Below are 24090 nucleotides of genomic sequence, written 5' to 3' on the forward strand. Positions count from 1 at the left end.
TCACTTCATGGGAAATAGATGGGGAAACAGTGGAAACAGTGTCAGACTTTATTTTGGGGGTCTCCAAAATCACTGCAGATGGTGACTGTAGCCATGAAATTAAAAGACGCTTACTCCTTGGAAGGAAAGTTATGTCCAACCTAGATGGCATATTCAAAAGCAGAGACATTACTTTGCCAACAAAGGTCCGTCTAGTCAAGGCTATGGTTTTTCCTGTGGTCATGTATGGATGTGAGAGTTGGACTGTGAAGAAGGCTGAGTGCTGAAGAATTGATGCTTTGAACTGTAGTGTTGGAGAAGACTCTTGAGAGTCCCTTGGACTGCAAGGAGATCCAACCAGTCCATTCTGAAGATCAGCCCTGGGATTTCTTTGGAAGGAATGATGCTAAAGCTGAAACTCCAGTACTTTGGCCGCCTCATGCGAAGAGTTGACTCATTGGAAAACACTCTGATGCTGGGAGGGATTGGGGGCAGGAGGAGAAGGGGACGACAGAGGATGAGATGGCTGGATGGCATCACTGACTCGATGGACGTGAGTCTGAGTGAACTCCGGGAGTTGGTGATGAACAGGAGTCCTGGCGTGCTGTGATTCATGGGGTCGCAAAGAGTCGGACACGACTGAGCGACTGAACTGAACACATGCAAAAATAAACTTCTAGAACTGCTTCAAACTTTGTCCCCACAGAAGTCTCTGAATGGAGGATGACTTGGCAGATTATGGATCTCCTTGAAGTTCAATTCTACCCAGATATGTATTCCTACACTGACATTACGTATACAAGGAGAACACAGACAAATACCAAACTTTTGTTCAGAGTATACCTAGAATAACCTTACTGCTAATTTGATCCATCTGATACTGAGAAATAATATACACACACACATACACACACACATACTCTGTGTCCAATTCCTGGCACAGAGCTCTTAAAATCCTTGTAACTTCCTAATGGTACTAACACTGGGAATGTTTTTTGTTCTAATATTTGATGCTAGATCTTGGTTTTTCACAAAGGTCCTAAATTCCTTGGAATTTGCTGGATGATAGAAATGACTTTAGTTGTAATGAGGAAACTCTCGGTGAGCTACTAGACAACTTCAGGATGGAGCTGGTCACAAAAAAGAACTCCACCATTGTCTTCCTCCAGCAAAGAGAGAGAGTGGTGACTGGGCTAAGGTCTGACCATACTGCCTGATGAAGCCTCCATCTAAGACTCAAAAGGATGGGATTCAGAGAGCCTGCTGGCTCACTGATGCATAAATGCACTAGCAAGCGCGGCTCTGCACCTCTTCCCCAGACTCTGCCTCATGCATCTCTTCCATTTGTCTGTTCATCTGTATCCTCTGCTAAACCCTTCCTTTTACAATAAACTGGTAAACATAAATAAGTGATTCCCTAAGTTCTATGAGCCATTCTAGCAAATTATCCAGCCCAAACTATCAAGTCACAGGAACCCCAATTTATAGCCAGTTGGTCAGAAGCGACAATCTAGGACCTGTGTCTGGCATCTGAAATAGGGGTAGTCTTGTTGGACTGATCCCTTTACTGGTGAGATGATGCTAACTCCAGGGAGACAGTGTCAGAATTGAAATGGACACATATTCATTACCTTCTCATGTTTTCTTTATGTCAATCTACAATGATTTTCTCTTCCCAAGCATAAATTCAAAGAATACATATTTCACAAAGACATTATCATGGACATTTCACTCAAAAGCTGAAGACAATAAATGGTATACAAAGCTCACAGACAAACAAAGACAAAAAAAAGAAAAATATTTCCCCATAAATATATAATGGGAACCATCAAAAGAATCAAAACACAAGTTCTTAACATTGTTGTCTCTGAGGATAGGGATACTAAAGAAGTCCCCCCACCTTTTTTTCACTTTATTATATGCATTCCTCATTGTCGTTGCTGTGTCACTCAGTTGTGTCCAACTCTGTGTGACCCCATGGACTGTAGCCTGCCAGGCTCCTCTGCCCATGTGATTTCCCAGGCAAGAATAATGGAGTAGGTTGTCATTTCCTTCTCCAGAGGATCTTCCCAACCCAGGAATTAAACCCCCATCTCCTACCTGGCAAGCAGATTCCACCACTGAGCCACCTGGGAAGCCCCATGAATTCTTACTTCCAAGGTATTTTTTTTTAAAGCACTGAAATTTCTGATTTTCTAAGTCATCCAAAGCCAGAAAATTAAATTCCCGTCATGTAAATAACAAATATTAACTATACACATGTCTTTTGTACACCCCCATCACTGGTAATTTGATAATTTAATAAGATTTAATATAAATTTTATGTAGAAAATTTTTAAGTATTTACCAATGTTTTAAAATTTAACTGCTAGTACAGAATAACTTATAAATTTGATGGTTTTTATTAAAGGAAATTAAATGTCCTTTCCAATTAAACCTAAAAACCTGGTCATGGAATTTTTTTCCAAAGTCATGAACAGACTGCTAGACAAAATCAAAATATGACTTGTCATATTCCCCTTTCACTGATCAAAGCAAAGCCCATAATCAAAGGGGGAAGGAGAAACAGAGTAAGTAGAAAGACTTTAGGGGAATTTTAGAAGAATCCATTTGTGATTTCTCTTTTTATTGGGCTTAATTCATAATTAATTATTACTGGGATTAATTATGCATTATGCTGTGAAATACCGAATTTCTTCACTCATTTGATTACCATGAGTTGAGTGCCTACTGTAAGCCAGGATCATTTCCAATGATAAAAACAGAGCAGTAAAGAAAATTCCCTTAAGTTTATATTTTAGTAAAAGAAGAAGAGAACAAATAATTATGAGTACGTTATAATATATGGGGACTGTCTTGTCTCAGTTTCTAAAAACAAGAGTAAATACTTAGTTTTAGCACTGTAACCATTCAGGTTCACTGACTGCAAATACAAGAAAGAAACTCCAGAAAACAGGATTTACTGAAATCATTAGCTCAGAAAAACCTGGATAGTCAGATTTTGAAATAAAGAAACCACAGCAGTTTTATGGATCAAGAATATTCCCACTCAGCCCAATTAAGTTTGTTCCTGGAATTTGTTTCAACAACTTGTGGTCAAATACGGTCCCATGGCTCTTCTATTCCCAATGAATGACTGGATTCACACATAATTAAGACTCCCATTGATTTTATTTATAGGTAGGTAAATAAACAGAAATGAGTGGAGGGTGAAAGGTTATCAATCCTGAGGCAGAGAGATCTACAAAGAACAATTATTTGTATACCATTTCTCCTGCCACAGGACGGGACTGTTGAAATCTGCTCTAAATAGACAATCTCACGCACTGCGTCGTGATGTGCTGCTGGTTTACCTCTCAGTTCAGGCGACAGCACTGGCTACCAACTTTGAGGATTACTTTAGTTTACTTCCAAAACCATTTACTGTTCCTGCAGCATCAACAGAAGCTCCAAAATCAACTGACATGCACGAACATTCCAAAAATCTCCTTGGGCCTGTATTTCAACCTCTCGCATTTTCTTCCAGGTCATTTTATTTGCAGTGTTTTGTCCTTGCCCTTTCCTTCCATTAAGTCTTGGTATTTCTAACACCAAATTTCTGGAAGGAGAGGATTGAGGACTCTCCTCTACAACAAAAAGACCCTAGGCTCCCTAAGCAAACAATCCACAAACCATCATTCCAAAATGCAGCATAAGGTGAATCTAGTTATATTCCAATGCATATCTCACCAAACTTCATTCAAATAACTGAGAGGGCCATTTTCCTACTCCACAACTCTAAATGCCAACATCCTACTTACAGGGCCTAGACCAGACAACCTCAGTTTCTCACTGCTTTCCAACATGCATCCCTTCTTATTCTGTGATAGAGTAGGTTTATTCTCAATGGTGCCCTCTTTAATTTAGTATGCTTATTCTAACAGCTTCCACTTTCCTTCTTGTCCCATCCAGAGCCTATCCATTTTTCAAGATCCAGCTCTATTCCTTCCTGCTCAAAGTCCTTCCTTAATATTCCTACCTATCAGTGATGTTCCTCCTCTCGGAAGAACACTGGAAGTCATTTTACAGTGCTGGAAAATACAGCCCAGACAGATGAAGTGATCTACCCCAATTTAAACAAGTCAAAGACAGAAAAGTGAAAGTGAAGTCACTCAGTCCTGTAGCCCAACAGGCTCCTCCCTCCATGGGATTTTCCAGGCAAGAATACTGGAGTGGGTTACCATTTCCTTCTCCAGGGGATCTTCCCGACCCAGGGATCGAACCCAGGTCTCCCGCATTGCAGGCAGATGCTTTAACCTCTGAGCCACCAGGGAAGCCCCAAAAACAGAAGCTGGAATATAATCCAGGTCTTTAAACTCAAAAGACTAAGGTTTATCATTAGTTCTTGCAATCTTCTCACTCTAATCTTACTTCCCACGCTAATCTTACCATATTGCTTCACCCTTAAAAATTTCTCATGGATTCTCTACAGATCACAGGTCAAGTGTAATCTTCTTTAATGTTTCTTTTTGACAGCTCTAATTCATATTAATTTCCCTCTTTTCCAAATCTACTGCATTTAAATCAGTATCTCACAATATAGCAACTTTTTACTCCACATATGTTATCTCATTTAATCCCCAGAACAATTTGAAAAGGCAGGAATATATTTGTCACCTTTACAAACGGCCCTAAGATGTTAAGATGCTTACATTCAAACAATTACAGTAGCTCCTCCACCAAGAGCTGCTATTTAGAACTATGTCACCACCTCCAAAGTATATGCTCTTTAAATACAACGTATTTCTTTTTTGTTTTCCTTCTCACCACACACACATACAGAGTGGAAATTATGCTGAGATGACAGATAAGCAATTCTTTCTTTGTAACTAGAACTCAGACTCTTAATTTTTGATCCAGAATTCTTTCAATTATAACCGATAGCTTTTACTTGTTAAAGGATTTCATCCTTTTCTTTAAAACCACAGTCAACATAATCTGAACCCGTTTCTGAGGAAGCAAACCCAAACTGAGGAATATTCTTCAAAACTGTCAATGTCAATATAGTAAGACACAAAGAAAGTCTGAGGCCAGACTAAAGATTAGTCAGTGTGTGATCTTGGACTAGATCCTGTATCAGAGTAAACAAGTGTTAGAAAGATCATTTCAACAATTAGCAAAATTTGAACATGAAACACATTAAGTAACAGTATGTATCAATATCAATACCCCTAAATTAGACCATCGCACTATGGTTACTGTAACAGGAGAATGTACTTGTTCTTAAGAAATACATACAAGCACTGAGAGATAAAAAATCACGATGTGCAACTCTTATTCTCAAATGGTTCAGCTAAAGTAAGAATAATGAGAATAAAAAATAATGATAAAAGAGACGATGAATAATAATATAAAACAGAATGTACAAAAATGTCCAAAGCTGGTATATCTATTTGAAAGGTATACAAGAGTTCAAATTTACAGAAAAGGTGAAAAAAGATATTACTGAGAGAGGAATGAATGGGCATATTCCAATATTTTCTGGTAAGGCCCAGATAACTCGTATTTTAGGTTTGGGGGGCCTTCGGGTCCCTGTCACAATTACTCAGTGCTGTCACTGTAGCACAAAGACAGCCTACAGACAACAACATAAACAAATGGGCTTAGTGTGTTTCAACAAAACTTTGTTTACAAAAAAGCAGGCCTTAGTTTTGCTGACCCTTGATACAGATGCAAAAGACTGGCCATGTGGTGGTAAATGCTGGGAACTGTGCAACAGGAACACAAAATTCACTGCATTTTCTCTTACATGTTTTGACATTTTTCATAATAAAGATTTAAAAACAAAGCCCTTCACTGAGAAATCTTCCTATATGTCCATCTCTTCCTTCCCTTTCACAGCCTACCTCCTGCAGAGGAAAAGTCACAACTGATGTATTAATTTTCTCTTTAAATTCTAAACTCCCTGATGAAAGGGTCTAATCTGATTATTAACATAAATCTGGTGGTCTAACAGGACGATGGAGCACCGTTCATCTCTGGCTCTGAACACAAGTCTCTGCTTGGCACATGGGAGAGGAGACTGTTTCTGTGAGGTGTAAGGAAGGCAAGCCTGGTTGTGGTACAGAGCACACTGGCAGCTGCAGATGCCTTGACAGAGGCTACCACTGTGCATGTTGGACACACTTTTAGATTTTACTAGATTTTTCTTGCTAAAGAAATAAAATTGGTGGAAGCTGCAACTAATTAAGAACTTCAGATTACTAGAAACCTAGAAAAACACAGGGAGGGTTTGAAGCAATTAAAAGAACCATCCTTGTTCCCCATCCCACAGATGGAAGAAATGGGGGTAATTCCAGCATTCTAATTAATAAATGTGAAGTCAAAACCATGAAGCATGTGGAAAAACTACAGCAACATTAATAAGCAAACTTTTATTCTATTAAGAGAAGACATATTTAAAATATATCTGTACAATGTTGACAAATTAACCAAAATTCTGCTTCTGAGCACTACTGTCAAATGTATTTATTCCAAAATATTGTCTCTTAAGTAAAATACATTCTATTAGGTGATATAGGGTATACAACAATTCAAATATTTCCCCCTCCTCTAAAACAAGATACACGAAGACATTAACTGCTATACAAAACACATGTGGTGAACACTATAAGCCTGTGTGTCAAGGCATCTAGAACTGTTATTAAGAACATCACTCCAAGCAGGGGTAAAATAAGAAGTGAGATGACAGAATGGAGAGAACATCAAAAAGTTCAACATATTCCCTGGAAACTGCTAAGTGCTAATCAAAAGCCCTTAATACTGTCATGAGATCAGCCTCTAACACAGATGTCAAATTTGGCTCTATATACTATAATTTGAACTCTTGTGCACTTGAAGAAGTCAAGACCTCTGACCTGAAATGTTAGAACATAAAATACTGCAAGTCCACCAATAGTAAAGCCACACTGTTGGAAATTCAATTTTGCGGGGCTAGCTTTCATATTGCTATTACAGTCAAGTTTGAGGAAAAGCAGAGCTTTAGGATCAATGGCTCCGGTCTAACAGAGGTAAACAGGCTGTTGCAAAGAGCAACAGGTTCTTTAAATACGTGGCAGTAGCCTGAATCAAAGCACAGATCATCACATATGTGCAGGAAAAACTGGTGGTCAGGTATCTATCTTTTCGAGCTCTTTTGCAAATAACAAATAATTAGCATCCACATCTTCACCTTCCAATTCCAATAGCATTTCTTAAATTGCAATACAGCTAACTCTTCCCTGGTGGCTCAGATGGTAAAGAATTTGCCACAATGCAGGAGATCCAGGTTCAATCCCTGGGTTGGGTAGATCCCCTGGATAAGGGGATGGCAACCCACTCCAATATTCTTGCCTAGAGAATCCCCCGGACAGAGGAGCCTGGTGGGCTACAGTCCATGGGGTGGCAAAGCGTAGAACAGGGCTGAGTGACTTAACACTTTCACTTTCACTACTTGAGTGTAGGGTACTATTTAATACAGTGAATTCCTCTCTAATAAATTAAGCTAAGTGAAAGTGAAAGTGAAGTCGCTCAGTCGTGTCGGACTCTTTGTGACCCCATGGACTGTAGCCCACCAGGCTCCTCCATCCATGGGATTCTCCAGGCAACAGCAGTGGAGTGGGGTGCCATTTCCTCCTCCAGGGGATCTTCCCAACCCAGGGATTGAACCCAGGTCTGCCACACTGCAGGCAGACGCTTTACCCTCTGAGCCACCAGGGAAGAAAAAATTAAGCTAAGAGTGCTGTTAAACATTACAAGAAGTCAACCATAGGAAAATATCAGGTTGTGCAATATTTCCTACACATACTATCCCATACTTCACATTTATGTCTTATAGCTATAAAGTGAGAAAAAGTGAAATCTTTTTTATTAACTTGTGGAGTCACAGAAACCTGTAAACAGTAACAATCTTCAGGAGGGCCATTCAAAAGCAGGCAAAGGAAATGAAAATCTTGACAGTATACTTTAATTCAGTTCAGTTCAGTTGCTCAGTCATGTCTGACTCTTTGCAACCCCACACATAGACTGCAGCACATCAGGCTTTCCTGTCCATCACCAACTCCCAGAGCTTGCTCAAACTCATATTTGAAAAGTCTTTTCTTAATGTATAAGTAGGTTCAGGAAAAAAATTCATATACATGAAAAACAGTATTTTTACTTTAATTTTTTAACATCCAAATAATTTTCTATTGGGATATAGTCAATTAACCACATTGTGATAGTTTTAGGTGAACAGTGAGGGTACTCAGCCATACATATACATGTATCCATTCTTCCCCAAGCTCCCCTCCCATCCAGGCTGGCACATAACACTGAGCAGAGTTCCATGTGCCATAATATAGGTTTTTGTTGGTTATCCATTTTAAATATAGCAGTGTGTACATGACCTTCCCAAAGTCCTCAACTATCCCTTCCCACTGGCAACCATATGTTCGCTTTCAAAGTCTGTGAGTCTCTTTCTCAAAACATTATTTTCACTTTCTTAAACATAAAAATACACACATTAATAAAAACTTCTAAATTTAAGTCTTAAAAAGCTACAGTTACATAAAATCTTCACTTTAATTGATTTGTACCAATTACACATTGAAGCAAACCTATACCAACATCACAGAAAGAAAGCTTTTATTTTAAGCCAATTTTTCCCAACCAAAATCCAGGCTATTCTCAAAGTGAGAATTTTGGCACAGTCTTTAAAATAAAAGCCTGTAAAATGAGCAAACAAGATAAATGTTTAAAACATGAAACAGGCTAAGTTCAGTTTTTTCTATTTTAAAAGCCACTCCAAAATCTCACTTCAAAGAAATAAAGACACCTACTTTTTTCATGTTCTTAATTCTTATTTTCAGTTTGAGTCTTATCACTAAAAGGTCCTTAAATCATTCTGCCTAAAAGCCAGGTATTTAAATATATTTGCATCAATCAGCTTACATAACTAAGAGGTTTCTTTCAAACCTTACAACAAATGATTTAAATACACCTATCACAAAAGTACAAACAGGTACTAGTACATGTTCTCCTTCTCCTTAGGAGAACTCTCTTCTAATGCATCCTTCACAAAGTAACAGCATAAATTCCTCAATCAGGAAAGGTACCTTTTAGACTTTCCTGGAAGTTTAACAATGAAATTCCATTTACATTATCACAGTTTGCAGGTTTCTGAAATCTTTCGAACTTCAGTCCACAGTCAGTGAATCACCACTATGACAAATGGGATGGACTAACGCTTTGATTTTCAGTTCTCACTAACTTTTCCCTCTTGCTATAGTGTCTCGTTCCCACTGTTCATTGTTTTCTCCAACAAGCTTAGTTAAGCCAAAAAAGAAAAGAATTAGCTCAAAAAGGGGATCAGTTTTCAGGATAATGCATAATGTTGGCTAACCAAATCCTTCAAGGCAATAATCTATTTTCACTCTCTCATTTTGCTATTTGACAGGAATGTGGAAACAGATGAACCCTGAAAAGAACAACCCTTCATAAATATGAAAGCAAAGTAGAAGAGAAAAATGGAAATTCTTCAACAACCTTTGTTCCACGCAGAAATCCATTCTGTCAATTTAAGGACAAAATAACTCAACCTCTGCTTGAGTTCCTTCAATGGTGAGTGCTTTCATGTGAGGGTGCCCATTTTACTAAAGTATTAGCTCAAACTGTTACAAAGTTCTCTCCTCTCTAGCATTCAAATGCATCTACCTGTAACTTCTACTTAGGGCCTCTGCTGCTGCTACTGCTGCTAAGTGGCGTCAGTGGTGTCCGACTCTGTGCGACCCCATACACGGCAGCCCACCAGGCTCCCCCGTCCCTGGGATTCTCCAGGCAAGAACACTGGAGTGGGCTGCCATTTCCTTCTCCAATGCATGAAAATGAAAAGCCTCTAGAGCTACACAAAACAAGCTTTTAACCTGCTCTAAATGAAAACCTTAGGTACTGGAAGGACTTTCTCTCAGTCTCATTCCCAAGTGTTCTATTTCCCATTTTAAAAAATTGTGATGTAACAATTACAAAAGCTGCTCCAGTTTGTGTCCTTCTAAAAATATGACTCCTACGATGAAACACAGTGCTTTTATTTACAGCAGTTTTTCTTCAATACTTAGTGAATTTGTTCTTATTTTAGACAACAGGAATGACAGCAGTCAGTAGTAATAGACAACGGGATGACAGCAGTCAGTAAAACTCAATCTCTTAAACCACGAATAAGATCTAGGAAGTACAGATAAAAATTCACAAAATATTAATAATCAATATTCTGTAATAACCTAAGTGGGAAAAAAAATTTGAAAAAGAATCAGATCAGATCAGATCAGTCATTCAGTCGTGTCCGACTCTTTGTGACCCCATGAATTGCAGCACGCCAGGCCTCCCTGTCCATCACCAACTCCCGGAGTTCACTCAGACTCACTCTTGATCAAAGTGAAAGTGGAGAATGAAAAAGTTGGCTTAAAGCTCAACATTCAGAAAACGAAGATCATGGCATCTAGTCCCACCACTTCATGGGAAATAGATGGGGAAACAGTGGAAACAGTGTCAGACTTTATTTTTCTGGGCTCCAAAACCACTACAGATGGTGACTGCAGCCATGAAATTAAAAGATGCTTACTCCTTGGAAGGAAAGTTATGACCAACCTAGATAGCATATTCAAAAGCAGGGACATTAAAGGGTATGATTTTTTCCAGTAGTCATGTATGGATGTTATTTATAAAGTAACTTAGGTCCATCTTCTTAATTTATAAAGGAAGCTGAGCACTGAAGAAATGATGCTTTTGAACTGTGGTGTTGGAGAAGACTCTTGAGAGTCCCTTGGACTGCAAGGAGATCTAACCAGTCAATCCTAAAGGAAATCAATCCTGAATATTTATTAAAAGGACTGATGCTTAAGCTGAAACTCCAATACTTTGGCCACCTAATGTGAAGCACTGACTCATTTGAAAAGACCCTGATGCTGGGAAAGATTGAATGCAGGAGGAGAAGGGGACAACAGAGGATGAGATAGTTGGATGGCATCATTGGCTCAATGGACAGGAGTTTGTGTAAATTCTGGGAGGTGGTGATGGACATGGAGGCGTGGTGTCCTGCAGTACATTGGATCTCAAAGAGTTGGACACGACTAAGTGACTGAACTGAACTGATGTGCTTACTTACTTTTTGCCTTCTGGATCTATTTCCAATAGAGGGATATTGAAGTTTCCAGTTATCTCCTTGCACTTCTAAGTCTTTGCTTCGCGTACCTTGATGCTCTGTTATTAGGCATGTACATGTCAAAATTTCTATGTCTTCTTACAGAATTAAACTTTTTATCATAAATGATGCTTTTCTATATCTGTGATAACTCTCCTTGCTTCCAAGTTTGCTTTGTCTGAAATGAATATATCTCTTCTTGATTTCCTTTAATTATTGCTCTCATGGTGTATTTTTCTCCATCCATTTAGGTTTAATCTATATGTGTCTTAATATTTAAAGTAAGTTTCTTATAGACAACATACAGTTGAGTCTTGTTTTTTGATCCACTCTGACATTCTCTGTCTTTTCATTGGTGCTACTGGAAATCTCTGTCATGGAAGTGAACTAAAGTATATAAGATCACAAATTAAGCATCCTTGTATTAGGAATTCAGGGGTTAAGGTCCAGTGGTTCTGTGGATTTGAGGAGTGTACATATTTATTTTTTACTAATCTAAAACTGAAATTTAGCATTTCTGTTTGTTATAAAATAAGCAACAAACCACAACAGAACTGGCAGTACCTGTGGCATTGATATCTATAGAACTCACACATATTTTTATATCACATTCCCAGTTTTTACATCATGAGAAATGCTGGACTGGAAGAAACACAAGCTGGAATCAAGATTGCTGGGAGAAATATCAATATTTCTCAGATATTATCAATAAATCTCAGATATGCAGATGACACCACCCTTACGGCAGAAAGTGAAGAGGAACTAAAAAGCCTCTTGATGAAAGTGAAAGTAAAAGTGGAGAGTGAAAAAGTTGGCTTAAAGCTCAACATTCAGAAAACGAAGATCATGGCATCCGGTCCCATCACTTCATGGCAAATAGATGGGGAAACAGTGGAAACAGTGTCAGACTTTATTTTTCTGGGCTCCAAAATCACTTCAGATGGTGACTGCAGCCATGAAATTAAAAGACGCTTACTTCTTGGAAGGAAAGTTATGACCAACCTAGATAGTATATTGAAAACCAGAGACTATTTTGCCAACAAAGATCCGTCTAGTCAAGGCTATGGTTTTTCCTGTGGTCATGTATGGATGTGAGAGTTGGACTGTGAAGAAGGCTGAGTGCTGAAGAATTGATGCTTTTGAACTGTGGTGTTGGAGAAGACTCTTGAGAATCCCTTGGACTGCAAGGAGATCCAACCAGTCCATTCTGAAGGAGATCAGCCCTGGGATTTCTTTGGAAGGAATGATGCTAGAGCTGAAACTATAGGTACATGTATATGTATAATTGAAATGAACACAACACTGTTAGTCAACAATACTCCAATATAAAATAATTTTTTTTTTTTAAATTCACAAAAATCTGTCATTGTAACAAATGGATGCTGAGACAACTGAATATCCACATGCAAAAGAATGAGGCTAAAACCCTACTTCCTATCACATAAAAATCAGTTTAAAATCGATCAGAGACCGGAGTGACATTAGATTTAAGCAATGGTTTCTTAGAGATTATACTTAAAGCAGAAGTAACAAAAGGAAAGAAAGTTAACTGCCATCAAGAAAATTTGAAACTTTTTTGCTTCAAAGAAACACAATTTAAAAAAAAATTATAATAAGGTTATCAACAACAAAAGCCCCAGTAATAATGGTTATCAAGGATGTGTATAAGCAGTAAACCTCACACACTGCTGGTGTGAATATAAAATGCAGTCACTGTGAAAAATTCTGGCATTTCCTCAATTATTAGCATTTCATTTGAAATAATGATTAGAAAATTTTTTTAAAAACAAAAATTTCAAAAAGATTCTTAGTATAAAATTGATGTGTCATTAAAAGATTTCATAAAAATAAAAAACTTTACCAAGATATGTTTCCTTTCTATATGGTACTTACCAATGACTACAATGACCCATTTGCAAGTGTCTTTATACTTATTCCTGACAATTTAAAAAATTCACTAAATTCTTCAGTTACTAGATTTTCAAATTTTTAAGATTAAAAAAAGACATTATCCCTTACACTGACAAGAGATTTTATAATCAAATAGTTAAGTTGGAGAGCAATGACTTGTAATCAAAGTTTAGTATGGGTGATTAAAAATAATAGCTTCTAGAGGAAGACCATTTATTTACCAAAAAGTATATGCAAAATACATCATGCAAAATGCTGGGCTCGATGAAGCACAAGCTGGAATCAAGACTGCCATGAGAAATATCAATAACCTCAGAGATGCAACACCACCCTTATGGCAGAAAGCAAAAAAGAACTAAAGAAGAACTAAAGAGCCTCTTGAGGAAAGTGAAAGAGGAGAGTGAAAAAGTTGGCTTAAAAATCAACATTCAGAAAATGAAGATCATGGCATCTGGTCCCATCACTTCATGGAAAATAGATGGGGAACAATGGAAACAGTGAGAGACCATTTCTTTGGGCTCCAAAATCACTACAGACGGTGACTGTAGCCATGAAATTAAAAGCCGCTTGTTCCTTGGATGAGAAGCTATGACCAACTTAGACAGGATACTAAAAAGCAGAGACATTACTTCACCAAAAAAGGTCCGTCTAGTCAAAGCTATGGTTTTTCCAGTAGCCATGTATGGACGTGAGAGGTGGGACTATAAAGAAAGTTGAGCGCCAAAGAATTGATGCTTTTGAACTGTGGTGTTGGAGAAGACTCTTGAGAGTCTCTTGGACTGCAAGGAGATCAAACCAGTCAATCCTAAAGGAAATCAGTCCTGAATATTCACTGGAAGGACTGATCCTGAAGCTCCAATACTTTGGCCACCTGATGCAAAGAACTGACTCACTGGAAAAGACTTGATGCTGAAAAAGACTGAAGGCAGGAGGAGAAGGGGACGACAGGATGAGATGGTTGGATGGCATCACCAACACGATGGACAATGAGTTTGAGTAGGCTCCAGGAGTTGGTGATGGACAGGGAAGCCTGGCGTGCTGCAGTCCATGGGGTTGCAAAGAGTCAGACACAACTGAACAAGTGAACTTAAGCTTTACCCAATAAAGCTGATACAGATACTGCATTTTCCCCCACAAATTATGAATAGTAAATGCTTGGTTCTCTCAAAACAAGAAAATACTCATAAAGCCAAGATTGCTGGGTATCCCCCTTCCTCATCCCCAACTTCATGATTCAACTGCTAGGCCTGGGACAAGACCAGGGATTTGCATTTCTTACAAGTTATCAAAAGATGCTGATGCTGTCAGAGGCCTACTACATGATCCTGAATCATATTAACAATATTCTGCTGAGAACAAAAATTGGTAATGTTTATGATCCAATGATCATTTGTCAAACATCTTTTACCAAACAATCAGTACATGCTTCCATTAACATGCCCATGAAGTATCTTTCAAGCCTTTGCTCAGCTATTCTGCATCCATGAAGTCTTTGATTCTCCTGATGGGAAATAATTGCTTACTCCTTTGAATCCAAGCCCTTTCTTGTAATACCCATAAAATAACGATTATCAGCTTTATTTAGTTTTAGCTTTAGACAAATAATTAGTATTATTTGTCTAGCTATTTATATTCAAGACTTATACCATCTATTAAACTAAATTTCATGGTAGCCAACAGCTCTTCAAGAGTTCTCAGCACAGGCTCTCCAAAAATACTGAATAAAAACATGTTCAGTAAATAATCAGAATCAATATTTTTCATTTAATCTTTGGAAAAGAGGAAGACATAGTATGTAAGCTTTTATAGAGACATGAATTGAAAACCAAATCTTTTTCAAATGACTGTACATAATGCTAAATTATAATACTTAACAATTTAGGCACAAGATTAGGAGTAAGAACACTGGACCAGAGTCTCAAAACCTAGCTTCAACAGAAACTTAACAATATAACCCTTGAGTTGGTCAATTAACCTACTCTGCTCATAAAATGTATTCATAAAATATATTCACAATCCAAAATCAGACTATATGCTTTCAACATGAAATCTGCCAAAGACAGATTAAAATCTGTATATACCTGCTGTCCAAGTTCAATTATGTTATATTGTTTATATTAAAAGTATCTTTTATGGCACCTGACCTATATAAACAAACTCTGCTTGTATACATGGTGGTTTAGTCGCTAAGTCGTGCCCAACTCTTGAGGCCCCATGGTCTGTCTGTAGCCTGCCGGGCTCCTCTGTCCATGGGGTTCTCCAGGCAAGAACACTGGAGTGGGCTGCCATTTCCTTCTCCAGGGGATCTTCCCGACCCAGGAATTGAAGCTGTATCCTGTATTGCAGGCAGATTCTTAACTGACTGAACTACAAAGGAAGTTCCCACCAATTACCTTGAAAACAAGAATCATTCCTATGGTATCTCCAACATCAGAGAACATCACAGAACATAGCAAAGAATTTAGCAACACTTTTATGTTCTGTTATCTGAATTTTCAGCATGAGTTATAATTCTATATTTTTACATAACTCCAATGTATTATCTTTCATCTGTTTACCCAACTTTAGCAGACTATGAGCTCCTTCAAGAGAAAAAGGGGACCCAAGTGTTATTCATACCCCAATGCCTAACACAGAACCTAGTAAACAGCAGGTGCTTAAGAAATACACAAAAGCACTGTCTTTCATGATCTCACATATTCTTCTTCAAATAAGTGTGTAAGACTATTAGTATCTACACTAGCAATTTAGAGAAGAAATGAGATCCAAAGCAGTTCCAGCAACTCAAGTCCTAAATACAAGAAAAGCATACCATATTTAGAATCCTATCTATGATGAACTTCAAGATCAGAACAACAAAGGGATCACTTTCTGAAACTTATCAGGTCAATTTAAGGAGTTTTGGAGGGACAGGAAGGCTTTCCCAGATGGTGCAGTGGCAAAGAATGCACCTGCAATGCAGGAAGACTCCGGTTCAATTCCTGGGTTGGAAAGAGATCTCCTGGAGTAGGAAATGGCAACCTGCTCCAGTATTCTTGCCTGGAGAATCTCATGGACAGAGGAGCCTGGCGGGCTACAGTCCATAGGGTTGCAAAGAGTTGGACACAACCGAGCAGATACATACAGAGGGAGAGGAAGGGCTGTTTAAACACACGCAGGCAGTCCTCACTTTGTCCAGTAGTGTGGGACCACAAAAATGACTGTTAGATGAAATCAAGCTAACTAACCTTAATCTGGGGGAACTGTTGGATGACCTTTTAAAACTGTCAGTTATATAAGAGGATAAAATATAGGAGAACTAATACTCAGTACATTCTAATTCAAAAAATGAGAACAACTGTGAACCAAAGTGCTTTATTTGCCTATAAATAAACTTATCCAGTAGTTTGAATAGCACTTGTCTCCTCTAATGGTATAACTTACAATACAGAGGGAGAGCATCTTTTACATTTTATACATCTTGGGAAACTGCCATACCCTTGTCTAAATTGGGACCAGCTTCTAACATTTTATCCCCTGCACTTTCAATGTTAAAAGAGTCCCATTAGTGTGATGATTCTGCCAGCATCACTTCCTCTGGACATCGCCCTTTTCAGCACAACCACTTTCCCTCATTTATTCATAAGTCTGCCTTCATTAAGCTCCTCTCACTGCAAATCCAGAGTCTCTAGAATGGTGGCAACATTCTTTTCTTCTGTAACTCCATTTACATCTGACTCAAATATCACTTTCAGAGCTATCACTTTTCATTTCCTTATGGTACTTTCATTTTTATTGACATTAAGGTGTGGCTTAATAAAAGTTCTGTGATGTTCGGAAGACAGTAAGTAGATTTACTGAGGAAAACAAGTAAGGAGTATTATGGAGGGAAATGTTTAATGGCCATAAAAATTAATTAGGTTATGTAATTTAAAAAAAATCTACATGCCAAAACCATCCTATGCAAAATTAAAAGGTATGATTAACTGAAAAAAAGTTACATTTCCCAGATAAAAAATTAACTTCCTTCATATATAAAAAGATCTTTAAGGAAATGACCCTCCATTCAGAATGTAGGAAACAAACAGCTTACAGAAAACAAAAATTTTAAAGCCTGAAACATGAAAGGATGCTCCTAAAAATTTAAAGTTTGAAACATGAAAAGACATGTCCTGTAAGAGAAATGTAATTAAGAGTTCACCAAGAACTTCTGATGAAACCTGGATAAAACTCAGATATAATGCTGAACAAGCTATAAATAAGGACACTTACTGTATGATTTATATGAAGTATGAAAAAAATGAATTGATACTATAAGTCAAGATGACATTCACCTTTCCATAGGCTGGGGCCAAAAAGAGGAAGGAGGGAAAAAAGGTAAAACAGTGTACTAATATACAATATTTTAGAGGGAAAAAGTTGAGAGAAAGTATATTATTATTTGTATATAACATCATCTCTGGAAGGACATATAAGAAAATGAGAACACTGGTTCCTCCAAGGAGGGGAACCAAGTAGTTGCAGGAAGATTTTTCCATGTATATACTTTGGCAAAATTTAAACCTTGAGCCATGTAAAATGTTTAAATCTTCAAAATGATGACACTAAAAAATGGTTACCTGAAAGAGAAGCAAAAATAGGAACCCATAAAGAGATTATCAGAGCCTAGATTAAAATAATTGCTCATCACTTCTCAGAGAAAGACTATCTAGAAATGTTTTAAAAGGAAAAGGCCACAATATTTGGGATTTAGATATACTGTGAAATTAGTTAAATTACTGCAGATTATTGTGAGGTCTGCAATACAATAGCAATAGGAAAGTATGTTTCTGAGAACAAACAGAATTTATTTAGCAAAATAGGGATGTTCAATCTCAACATTATCTTTTTGACATGAATCCAAATGAGAGAGATGAGACAGTTCTAAATACTTAAGTAGAAAGGAAACAGAAAGAAAGAGACTAGACAGAGCTCCAGAAGCTATGTTTAATAAGGAATCAGCAAACTGTAAAGGGCAGAACATTGAATTTTTTTATATTCACACCACATAAAACGTTATGGTCGTGAGCATCCACTAAAATGTTCTTGCTATCTTCTACTTCTACTGCCTTGTACAATAAGAACTCTGGTTTGGGAGCCCCAGAGATCTAGATCCAAATCTAGCTCTGCCTGGTCATTACTAAGAACAAGTCTGAGCACGGCACTTCTGAGCCTCAGCTCCTACTTGTTTAAAATCAGGATATTACCACCTACACCTTGTAGTATTCTCATAAGGGTTAGAGAGAATGCATTTAAAAATAAAAATCAAATAACAACAAACTTTAGCACAATGTCTGGTGAATAAAAGGCACAAAAAAAGGGGGGGGCGGCATTTATTATTGCCTCCTCTGCATGTAAAAATACTGTAATTCTTTTTACAGTGTGTGCTAAGTCACTTCAGTCATGTCTGACACTTTGTGACACTGTGGACTGTAGCCTGCCAGGCTCCTCTGTCCATGGGATTCTCTAGGCAAGAAAAGAATACTGAAATGGGTTGCCACGCCCTCCTCCCGGGGATCTTCTCTACCCAGGGATCGAACCCACATCTCTTGTGTCTCCTGCATTGGCAGGCGCGTTCTTTACCACGAGCGCCACCTGGGAACCTTTTTACAGGAGACGGTTCGATTTTTTTGTGTCTAGGACACATGACAACAAACAAAAAAGGAAACTATTTTATTTGCCTAGACACAAAGACCCTTCATGATTAAGGAAGAAGAAGGGGAAGAGAATCACACTCACTTTTATACCCATTCCTTCTCATTAATCACTGCTTCCAGCCCTCAGTACTGCATGAAGTGCCTGGTCCTTCCCAAGACACTAAGGTCCCAAACTCAGAAGAAGGAAAAAAGAAAAAACCTAAATGGAAAAGGTACCTTTGGTCATTCCGAATATCCACTGTCAAATCTTAAACACTTTAAGGAAATCATTGACAACTTTCAATATAAATCCCTGCTGTAGAGGCCTTTATATTCCAGTGGAAGAGAAAGAAGGAAACATAAAAGCAGAAAGCATTCTGAGGGTTAATTTCAGCCACAGTATATTCCTAAAATAAGTTTCTTATATGGCAGCCATGCCTGGTCAGAGCACAAAACACAGAGACGCAGACATAGAGAACAGACTTATGGGCACAGAGGGGTCAGGAGAGGGTGGGACAAACTGAGAAAGCAGCACTGAAACATATTCATTACCATATGTAAAACAGATAGCTAGTGGTGGGAAGTTGCCATATGATGCAGGGAGCTCAACCTGATGGGACTGGGCAGGTAGGAGGGAGGTTTAAGAGGGAGGGAACATATAAATATGTATACTTGTGGCTGATTCACATTGTTGTATGGCAGAAATCAACACAACACAACATTGTAAAGCAATTATCCTCCAATTAAAAAAAAATACACACAAAAAACAAACATACTGATTATTAGTAAGGTTGATTTGAAACTATGGGTACAGTAAGCTTTGAATTGTTTGTACCAGCAATGTTTATTGTTCATTGTTAACAGTGTGATTGATGGTTTGCACCTGGTTTTGGTAAGACCTCCAGAGAACTCTGCCACTGGGGCTGGTTACATAGCACAAATATGCCTTTGTTGCCAACAGGATATGAGAAGTCCCAGCTGAGACTCCACTGTCGGTTCCCTAGTTCCAGGGTGCTTCGTGCACACGCACTGATCCTGACCTGAGAAAAAGCATATCTAGTATGATCTACAGAGGCAGGCCCACTGCAGTTCACGCTCAGCCTCTTCAGGTCCACTGCTGTGAGGCAAGCTGTGGCTGTAAAGCACAACCCTACCCCAGTGCAGGTGCTGTGCTACACCCTTTTACAGCAATAAACCACAGACTAATCAGCACCATCATTTCGGTCCCTTGAGTCTTCTTTAGCAATCAAACCCTGACTGACCGCCAGTATTAGGGGAACAGGTTAAAAACAGAAAAAATAACAAACGTAATAACTGTGATGAAAAAAATAAAACAGAATGATCTGATAGTGAAATGCCATAAGAGGCACTGAGATTAGAGACTACAGCTGGGAAGGCGGCGGGCGGGGGTGTGTGTGGAGGGAAATATGAGTTAAATCCAAGCAAATGCTAACTAAGGGTGGGAGAATTCCAATAAAGTACATAGACTCTGGGATGAGAACAAGCTGGATGTAAGCAAAAGTGTGGTTCGATGGTGGTTAAGTAAGGGAAAAATGGTAGAAAATTAAATCAGATCAGAGGGCCTAATAAATGTGCATTTCAACTTTCTCACTGCCTCTATCTTTTTAAACAGACCTTCACCCTCACTCCAACCTTTACAATGCCTCCAGAGTAAACTTTATAAAAGGTAAATATGGTCATATAATGTGGCATATTAAAATAAATGAATGTGAAATCCTGGGAATGACATTATATTTGCTTATTATCTCTCCTCTCATATCACATAGTTTCAAAATACCCTAAGGTTGAGTCACATATTTCCCCAGAATTCTGTTCACTTTTTTAAACCACACAGCATGCCCAGTATACATACTCTATGCAGGATAATGATTAAGAACCAGACACATCTTCTCTCTAGAGTTTGAAAAATATATATATACACCCCTCCGCAAACACACACACACACACAGTACTGGACATCTGTTGTTTTTGGCTGTAAGCATACAGTCTCCTTCTGGAACAACATCTAATTTTGCTTTAAAAACACAATACAGCTTCTACTGCTCCGAGTCCTGGTTGGATTTTCATTCAGCATATCTTGTCCTCCCCTGGCCAAAGAATGTAAACAATCAAAGCTAGGCAAATCAGATTCTCTTCTAGGTATCTGAATGTGAAGAGAGAAAAACTATATAGGAAAATAACTGCAGATTAGCAACTTCTGCCAAACCAGCTCATTGATTCCTATGACCCAGATCTCTTGCTCTTCAGGGTGTTTTTTTTTGCTTCATTCAACCACCACATATCATTTCTCTTTCTTTGCTTCAATTTCTGTTGCTTACAACTAAAATAGCCAGAAGTCAAGAAATCAAGAGTGTGACATAGGGTCAGCAGAAATCACACTGCAGCAGAAATCATAAAGAACAGTAGAGGAAAAACAGTAGAGGAAAAGCTGGTATCTAGTGGGAGACAAAACTGAGCTATAAAGGTAGAATACTGGACTTGGAGGCCCTGTGTTGCTGCTATTGAAGGGAAACATGAGAATTTAGTCCCTACGACTGTCATATTCTTCAAGATGTCCAATTATTCATGAAGTGAGAAAGTGGAAACAATTCGTTATGGTCAAAGCACAATTGCAACTTTCTGAAATGCTTGGCTTTGCAGCTTTAAAATGATTCTTGTTTTTCCTTTCCTCTTTTATGTATCAAATTTAACTGGAGCTAATTTGAGAGACCCTGTTCCTTGGGGAAAGAGAGGGCACACCTGTAATTTCCCAATGCGGACTTCCTTTAAGTTACTATACCTCTAATACGCTCCAGTAACATCCTTTTCATCCTGTAGGACAGTTACGCCTCTGTATTAATAAAATGTTATCTACTTCCCTAAAAGCAAGAACGTTTGAATCTCAATGCCTACTTAATAGGACAGATGGCATGTAATAAAAATAACCAAGATAATAATAAACCTTACAATTATTAAATATCTACATCATTCCTAGCACTGCTAGGCACTTTTCATTTATTTCCAATTCTCACAATCAAGGTAACAAAATATTATTATTTCCAGTTACAGCTGCAAAAACAGACTCAAAGGAAATTACCCAAAACTATTAAGCTAAAATTCCCTCAGTCTCTCAGAATCCAAACCCCTCCATCTTCCCACTTTTCCCAGAGACCAGGATTTAAACCAGAAAGTTTTTCAAACTGCAGGTTATAACCAATTATTAGATCATAAAATAAAGTTAATGGGTCATACTCTTTTTGTTAATGAAATAGATAATATGAGTGTATCACATCAAAGGCAAACACTTTGACAAAACTCTGATTCCAGGGTTACACACTATACAAAGCAGCAATGTTAAATGTATGTCTCACTGTGGACCACAGACCAAAAGATTCTGAAAGCCATGTCAGAATGACTATACTCATTGTCATTATTACAGTTGTATGCACTGACACATCTCAAATTTTCATCAGAAGTCTGATGTTAAAAACATTTGGGCAATAAAATCTCAAAGACACTACCAAAGAGGAGGAGGGGGATGGGATGGGGTTTACAAAGTGTTAAGTGAAAAGTAGTATTTGGGACATAAGTATCATATTTTTCCCCCTCCAGCAGAGTATATGCTAAAACTACACTGAACACCCATACAAGACTCAAAGAACAAAAATGTTCTAGCTATTCTTATTCCTTTCCCCCAGGTTTTTACTAAATCATTTTCAAAAACACTTCCTTACTTTTTGCTGTGCTTCACTAGAGATATCAACACAATTTTATAATTTTCCTGACCATCTTCATGAGTGACTGGATATTCTCCAATATACACTGTCTCTTTAAACAATATGTATATTCCCTAGTAGTCCAATGTTAAGACTTTGCCTTCCAATGCAGAGGATGCAGGTTCAGCCCCTGGTTGGGGAGCTAAGACCCACATGCCTAACCACCAGAAAACCAAAACCATATCCTAACAAATTCAATAAAGACTTTACAATTAAAAAAAAAAAAAGACGACTTTACTCACATGTATAACCCTATATACTAAAAAAGGGTGGGAGGGGCATTCAGAAGGTGATGGCCAGCAGGGTCACTATGGTTATGCATGTTTTCTTCTACAACAGAATAGCAATGAGCATTACAACTTAGATGGAAAATTAAATATTCTTTACTACAGGGGGCCAGGGCCGGATGATTTAGTAAATCTTCTAAGGAACACTGAGAGAGAGATGCTGTTTAAGAATGTGTTTAACAACATCAGAAGACCCCCTGGAGAAGGAAATGGCAACCCACTCCAGTATTCTTGCCTGGGAAATCCCACGGACAGAGGAACATGGTGGGCTACAGTCTATGGAGTCGCAAAAGAGTCAGACAGGACTGAGCAACTAACACTTTTTTTTTTAAAGACTTCTCTACCTTTAAAAATTAGTCACAAATTGGCCAATTACAGTCGGAGGCAGTGGACTGAAATAGATGTCTCTCTCTCTTCTCCAGCCCAAGGTCCCCCTGAAATGACAGGAAAAAAATAATTATCTTTAAATGATAACACCGTTGCAGATCAAGAAAAGACATCACTGGACAATCATAAATTTTAAAGAATTCTGGGTATATAGAAATTATAATGGCAAGACTGGAATAAAAGAGGGAAAAAGGATGAAATCATATGTCAGACACTAAAGTCTTTTCCAGGACGAGAGAGAGAAATTCTAAGTTATAATCAAATTAATCACAACTCCCAGAAGGAGGAAACAATTAGGGGACTTCATCAGGGGGCTACATTACCCTACTCTGGACAGATGATCCCCTCCCCCCCCTTTGTGAACTGAGATGCAAGGGGTGGCAGCTTCTGCCTTTAAGATAGAGCCAGGGAGCTGATCTCCATAAAGAAGGCATTTCTGCCTGGGTCAGGCTTCTTATGAGAGTAGCCAGATCTGAGGGAAAAGCAGAGCAGAAAGATGGAAGGACCATCAAGCTTCCAACACTAAGAGGGAAATAAAAGGGGAAAAAGGGAAAAGGCAAAGAAAAGAGGGGCAATGGAGCAATCTGAATACTATCTGAGTGAAATCTAAAAAAGTACTACTCCGCTGCATTACTTAAAGACTCCACAGTTATGCAGGCGAGAGGCACACTACCTTACCCACTCCTCAGCCACTCTCTCTCGGAGGGCTGGTCTGCTGGTCCACATCTAAGAATCTATCACCAAAACTACCACTCAACACAAAGGCCTGGTGGAGAAAGAACTACTTACTGAGGCAGACACACTTCACCTGCCAGTATCAGCCACGATTCCCCAAACATCTGAGAAAAACTTAACAGAATAAAAGAGGAGCAAGATGAACAGAGAGAAGAAAAATGTGTGTG

The 24090-nt window shown here is 38.3% G+C and overlaps 1 protein-coding gene across 4 annotated transcripts in view; it reads right to left on the bottom strand.

The window, feature by feature from the left end:
* TBL1XR1 (transducin (beta)-like 1 X-linked receptor 1) overlaps nt 1-24090 on the bottom strand; it is a 178942-nt gene that overhangs the window by 106539 nt on the left and 48313 nt on the right. The window contains exon 2 of one of the 4 annotated variants that reach the window (XM_010845691.1): nt 23146-23235. The exons of 1 other annotated variant lie outside the window; for it this stretch is intronic. The gene's annotated coding sequence lies outside the window, so the exon portion shown is untranslated. Of the gene's footprint in view, nt 1-23145; nt 24061-24090 lie in introns of those variants that run through there. 2 more of the 4 variants (XM_010845693.1, XM_010845690.1) reach the window with 2 other exon arrangements.

This window comes from Bison bison, unplaced genomic scaffold (genome assembly GCF_000754665.1).
Source record: "Bison bison bison isolate TAMUID 2011002044 unplaced genomic scaffold, Bison_UMD1.0 scf7180017864222, whole genome shotgun sequence".
Lineage (NCBI taxonomy): Eukaryota > Metazoa > Chordata > Mammalia > Artiodactyla > Bovidae > Bison > Bison bison.